This window comes from Limulus polyphemus, unplaced genomic scaffold (genome assembly GCF_000517525.1).
Source record: "Limulus polyphemus unplaced genomic scaffold, Limulus_polyphemus-2.1.2 Scaffold565, whole genome shotgun sequence".
In the NCBI taxonomy this organism is placed as follows: domain Eukaryota; kingdom Metazoa; phylum Arthropoda; class Merostomata; order Xiphosura; family Limulidae; genus Limulus; species Limulus polyphemus.
In genome coordinates this window covers 225,569-232,566 of record NW_013666175.1, presented here as the reverse complement: position 1 = coordinate 232,566, position 6,998 = coordinate 225,569, and the positions used below count along the sequence as shown (strand labels likewise).

At 33.2% G+C, this 6,998-nt stretch overlaps 1 long non-coding RNA gene across 1 annotated transcript in view; it reads left to right on the top strand.

The window, feature by feature from the left end:
• Nucleotides 1–6,213: 6,213 nt before the first annotated feature.
• LOC111085706 overlaps nt 6,214–6,998 on the top strand; it is a 16,513-nt gene continuing 15,728 nt past the window's right edge. The window contains exon 1 of the long non-coding RNA XR_002610509.1: nt 6,214–6,228. This is a non-coding gene — a long non-coding RNA (uncharacterized LOC111085706). The remainder of the gene's footprint in view (nt 6,229–6,998) is intronic.

Sequence of the window (6,998 nt, the reverse complement as noted above, 5' to 3'; positions counted from 1 at the left end):
ATTCAAATTATCCGAGCGACCAACTCTATAGTTAGATGGAATTAAAGTCGAATTAAGCAGAAGAAAGTTTAGCGTTACAAAGAAAACATTAAAGTTTTACAACTGAGTTCGCGCCCGATAAAACGTATCGTATGGTATTTAGAAATATACTTTCTACAATCTGCGAATTAAGTAAATTTATTAAAAATATCAATGATTGAGTGTTTTTATTCAAATTGTTTTATCTCTATATTTCATGTTTTTTTTTCGTCTTTATTCGTGAATATTACGATGTTATTTAAAGTTCAATGGTTGCTAAAGACCCCAAACCAGTTTGGAAATAAATGAACAAAAATGGTTTCTGGCCCGTCAAACAATTATTGTTTGAGAAAACCATAAACAGCCTAAAAATAACTTTTGTTTGGTTCAAAACTGTTTTTCACGCATTAATCTATTATTTTTCGAGAAACCCAAACAAGACAGGAAGTAACTATTGCTCAAGTCAAAAGTGATCCAGGAAACCAATACTGTTCGCAAAAATCTAATGCAGCGTAAAAATAACTAAAGTTTTTCTGGAATTGGTCGAATTTTGTTTTCTGACACATGAAGCTACCCTCCCAGGGGATCAGCAGTAAGTCTGAAGGCTTATAACTCTAAAAACTCGCTTTCGATGGCACAACACAGATAGCCTGTTGAGTAGCTTTGTGCTTAACCACAACAACATAAAGCTATTATCCTCCGAGGATTTAATGTCGTTATTCGTAAAATGTGGTTATGTGAACTATTTGGATGAAACCTGTAAGTTTTTTTTTTGCTTTGTTGTTAAACACAAAGGTACATATTAGGATATCTGTGCTCTGCCAACCGCAGGTATCGAAACCCGATTTTTAGCGCGATTAGTTCTAAGACGTACCGCTTAGCGACCGAGAGGAAACGAACCTAGTCATGCACACCTTACAGAATGCAGTCTCACTCTACAGGGGTTTAATAGCTACCTCCAAACAGAAACGTTTCAACAAGAAAATGATAAAATATTAGTCTACACGATTTCCAGTTTATCAGTAGTTCTGCCACATAACCTGGTAATGTATGGTAATACAAAGTAAAAAATACAATATTGTAAAATATATATTCACTGCTAAAGATATTGAGACCACCTGACATTCTACGGAATGACTACGAGTATCTCCAGTCGAATAATAAATCTTGGTTGTAAAATATTAATATATGTTCATTGCTAAAGATATTGAGACCACCTGACATTCTGCGAAATAATTACGAATATTTCCAGTCCGATAATAGGATCTTATGATAGGTTAAAATGCTATTATACGTTTACGTATTTCAAGAAAAACTTTATTTTTGTTAAATTTTACACAGAAGTAAGGTTCTTTGTTCACACCACCAACTGTCTTTCCAAGGAAGGTATATTTTGAACCTTCGTCATGTAAACCTACCAAATTTCCATTGTATGCTCTAATGTAGCGTATGCGAACTGATAAAATATAATACAAGTTTTACGCTAATGTCAACTATCATGTTTTTTTTTTTGACTGTATGTGAATAGAAGCTCCAAAGATATATGAAGTAATGTACAAAGTAAATTAATATGTTCGCGTGGGAACAGATCATACAAATGAATCAATAGCTACTTTGGGATCACGTTGTGTCCTGTTCTTTCTTTTTTTACAGCGCCATCTCGATAGATTTTTAATTAATGCATAATTATATAACTAAATTTAATTACACCTCCAAATTCTTTTACAGTAGACATTGTATTTCATTAATTACAGCACGTATATTAAAATGGCCAATAAAATGGTTGCCTTGGGAATTATCACTATAATACTTTTATACCCTTTCGCGTCCCTTGATAATAATTACATTCCTGGATTCAATGTTGATATGCGATAACCTCGTTATCATGATTGATGAACTGAGTATATGAAGTTCCAACCAACTCTAGACTTGAAGGATGTTTTTTAATAAGAAAAATGTATAGTTAGTTTTTATTATTCAGCTTCTTGGGTTATTATACGCGAAATGATGCGCTCTTTTAGAGCGGTGGCCTTGAAATGTGCATGTTAATGTAGGTTAAGTCAGGAAGAAGGAAATTTATGTAATACTTTAAGTTTTATTAGTCTTAGATAACGTTTAAAAATTTATGCATGTCATATTATAGTTAGATTTTCCGTACTAATTTAATAATAAATCTTCATTGCTAATTAGTACAAATGATTTAGGCTTAACTTTATTGTTACTAGTTAAAGCAAAAAAAAAAAAAAAACTTCCACTAGCAGCTATTACACGATAACTCATTAATATTAGTCTCTTTAAATACGGAATTCATAATCTATGTTCTCAATCTATGTTCTTTATGAATGAATTTATATTAATAAGTGTATTACGGTGTAACTTCAAGACTCACTGACGGCCTAAGACTAACACTGATTTATAAAACAGGACCTAATTTTCATTATTCACATATATATATTTCTTAATTCTACATTAATTTCTATGTTATTACATCATTTCTTTTGAGCATATTATAAAAAAATACTTATTAATGCACATATGTAAGGCGTGAGAACCAATATTTCCTACATATTATTTTAAACATCTTGTAATATTGAATGTTTGCTTTAAACACATTGTTATTATCCAATTTAATTAATATTTACTGAACATTTTGTAATAATAAAGAGCACCATGAAATGTTTGTTTTCCATAAATGTTTGCCCAATTCAAATGTTTAGTGAAGTTCACGAAAAATTTGCTAGAGTGCGAGACGATTATAAGTATGGTTTGAATTTCACGCAAAGCTACATGAGGACTATCTGCGCTAGCCGTCCATAATTTAGCAGTGACTAGAGGGACGACAGCTAGTAATCACCACCCACCGCCAACTCTTGGACTGCTCTTTTACCAATGAATAGTGCGATTAACCGTCACATTATAACGTTCCCATGGCCTTTATAAGTATGAGTTTTCTGTTTAACAAAGTAACTTATTCTGCTAAGATTTAAGAATCAGTAAAGTGTACTACCCAGAAATCTGAATGTGGAACACTGTGGTGACTGAACAGGGTTTATTGCTCAGAAAATATAAGGCAGGGCGTGGCCCAGTAGTTAATGCGCCAGGTTGCTTACCGTCGGTCATTGTTCGAGATGTCATACCGCTGAATTCTTTACATACTGTGAACACATTATAAAATTGACAACCAACCTTGTTATCCAGTTCAAAGAACCAGACAAAATCCTTGTGACGGCGAATACTGCTGGCTACCTTCCCTCTGGTAAGTAGTTCAAAGGCTGGGACAGCTATATCTGAACCCTTCAACCCACGTACGTATAAGGATTCTTACAAGTTAAATTTTCAATTCAAATTTTCCAAAAACATATAAAAGTCCAACGTTCTGATAACTAACTGAATGGAGACATACTAGTCAGACAATGCAACGATTTGAGTATTCTGTATGATAATTTAATTTTGAGAAGAAATATGATATTCACGTATGAGGTATTGATTACTAAATATTAGAATTTAATTTATTGGTTTTGTATTTTCTTGTTCTTCAATTCGAACAGCTCTTACAAGTCCCCCAGTGACACAGCGGTATGTCTGCGGAATTACGACGCTAGAATCCGGGTTTCGATACCCGTGGTGGGCAGAAAACAGATAGCCCAATATGTAGCTTTGTGCTTAACTTCAGATGTTTTGATCTTTGTTATTTTTCTATGTGAATTTCCCAATACATCTCTTTTTGTTTAACCACTTCGTTTGTTTGTTTAGTCTATCTGCTGGTGTTCACATAGAGGAATCGAGCCCCAAATTTTAGCGGTGTAAGCCCATAGACTTACAACTGTCTTGTTTTATCAGTAATTCAGCGTTATTGTTTTCAAACCAAACAAGACCTAAGGTCGTTCGTCATTTTACTATGCTTCTACTTGTCAAAATTTCCTTTGTGTTGTAATTTCATGACAAGAAATGTTTCAAGTGGGTGCGTAATATTTGGGAGGATGAAGGTTTATCGACACTGGCTAGAAACTATATTTTCATGAGTGACTTACCTAGAGTGAAAGGGTGCAGTAGACAATGTAGATGTGGTAGAACGTCTTAGTTGGAGCTAACCCTAAAACATCTGATCTTTATCTTTTTACAATGGAATAGTTTCTTTTCTTCACCGTCATTGTTTACACTCTTCGTAGACGTGTTACCGTAATAACCACTTTTCTTATGATCCTGGGAATAAAATAAAGGCACAATTATTATAACACCTTTGTACAAACTCATAAAGTTATCAGTTAACCTTACAATCATTGCTGTGTAAGAAAATAAAACTGATATCTTGCAACTTTGGTACAATAGTTAATGTGTTTTTATTTCAATTAATAGTTTTTACGATTATATAAAAAAACAATATCTCCTAATGAACCAGTACGTTATATTATTTAGTAAGCGTAAATATTTTATGTTTTAACACTTTACGAAAGAATATAGATCTAACGTTTCGAGATGAGCCTCCAAAAAAGTGTACATGACCTTTCCATGTTCGGAGGGCAATGTGTTTATTGTGGTTATTTTTCAAGAGTAGTGAGCTATGAGTTTGAGTTCTTCCGTTTGAAAGTGTGTGATGTATAAACGTAGACTTCATTTCAAATTTCAAATATACGCAGTTTTTTTTTTTGCTCAGGATGCTGTAAGACTAAATTCAATGATATTGATATGGGAATGTTCTTGTTGCCAGTTTTCGTGCCAGACTATGGATCTGCTGGTCCCACGTTCGAATCCCGTTACCTAAAAAAAATTACAAAGAAATTGCACTCCGCCCTTTGGGTCGACGAATGTGCTGTAACTTGTAAAAATGACTATCAAATGAAACTGTTCTGTCAGGCAAGAGTAGCCCAAGTGTTAGCGGTAAGTGCTCTTGGCTAGTTGTCTTTATTTTAGTGTATTAGCTCAAAGTTAGGAATGGCTAGTGCAGAGTGGCTTTTGTCAATTATAATATATGTCCACGTAGGTAAACTGGGTCTAGTTCAATAAACTTGCCCCTTTTTCTGAGTACAAAAAGTAGTTCTTCATTGGCTACATTCATAGTTGTGAAATTAAGACCATTATCAATTAGCCCTAAACTTCAGTGGATAAATTATGAGGCACGTCAGAAACACGTTACTTCGAATATACAAAATTTTAGTTAATCTTCCACAAAAAATATTACTGATGTATGCAAATTAGTAGGTGTATTGTGAAACTGATGAAAATGTTAAATTCAAATACTCTGACATTAACTGCTTTTCGTGTTGAATTTGTATGGTTAAAAATTGTATGCATCTTTATTTAGAAATAATATTATACTTTTTCCATTTCTTGTTTCGTAAAGAGTAGAGGACAGTAGGCGTTACTTGTGTGTGTATATATCTATATATATATATTGCTCTTAAAAACAGCCAGAGGTAAAGCATCCAACCAGTAGCACCTTTGTCCATCTTCTGTTTGAACCGAATAACGAGACTGAGTGTCAATGTTTATCCTCAAGATAACACGAAAGTGGCTTAATTCACGTGTATTAAGCTTAAAATATAAAATATTTTTCTTTTTTGACGAAATAACGTGTTCTGTTACAACTGAAATTACAAATGCGATGCTAATGTACAATGGCACTTAGGAAACCAAAGAAAAATTACACCTTTACAATATTCTTTTAATGTTTTCTGGTAGAAATGACAGATCACTAGAAACCGACTGGAACCTGTGTTTCTGAGTAAAAGAAAACGGAAAGAAATTGAATGTAATTCCAATGTCTGGCCTTTAATTAACTTGGAAATAAATTTTAATATCGATGATTGACGAATGGCACGGAAAGAAATACGAGATACATCGCCACGTATTGGAAATTTTAATAAACATTAAATTAACTGGTAAGAACTTACTTAGAACATAATAGCTTGACATTAATTTGCCATTTTTGTTTTCTTCGCGTTTCCAAATATTTTAAGTAATTTTCTCATTAAATCTGTATTCGAGGCAGAAAAAACTTAAAAGAAACCTATCATATAAATATATAATTACTATAAACCAAGAAGCGAAAGAAGAAAAGCTGGAAAAACAGAAAAGGCTTAGATGAACAAAACCATTTGTCAGCAGAATTATGGCAATAACGCGGTTCCTTTGATGTATTTTCTTTTCGCGATGTATACTTTCTAAGAAATACTTTTGCATACATAATATTAAAGATAATTAATGTTAAAAGTTCTAAAGGCTGAAAGGTTCATGTACAAAGTTTTATTCATTCTTTCATGCATCATGACGAAATGTATTTTGTGATTGTTGTCTTGGAATGGAACGCTTCATTTCATTACCTGCACCATAAAAATTGTGATTCATGTAATTTCCCAACATAAATAGCGTCTCAACGATTACTCTATCTATTATTTCCCAGTCGCTCTGGTGATTACTGGGATTACGTGAAAGGCCTCGTCGGCATTCTACTCTTATTTGTTGTTTCCCAGAAACATAATATAAATATTTTGCAAAAATGAAATAAAAATCACGAGAAGAAAGCAATATTGCTCATGTCTCTTTATACACCATTAGCATGCAGGAAGAGAAATATTTACAGAATCAGCTTAGATACGTTTTCTCTAACCTTCTCATTTTAAATATTAATAATCTAACATAAATAAACCACGGGCACCACAAGATAGGAAGAAAAGCTAACTTCAAGATTTGCCGCAGTTTGATTAAACTCGCCGTTTACCATCCTGCATTTAGTTTTACACGAAAGTAATGTGATAAAGGTTTGTGTATCTATGTTCAAAACCAGTCATATACTGTTCATATATGGCAAAAAAATAATTGCTCACAGCGAAATGCTTAACTTATGGGTAAATACAATCATTGCCCTGCAAGTTTCACGTCATTTAATCTATTTATATTACAGCCTCTCAACTATATGCATTGATAAATTAATACTATCAAACTGTGCTCTTTATGGAAGTACGCCCCCCCCCCCCCAGTAG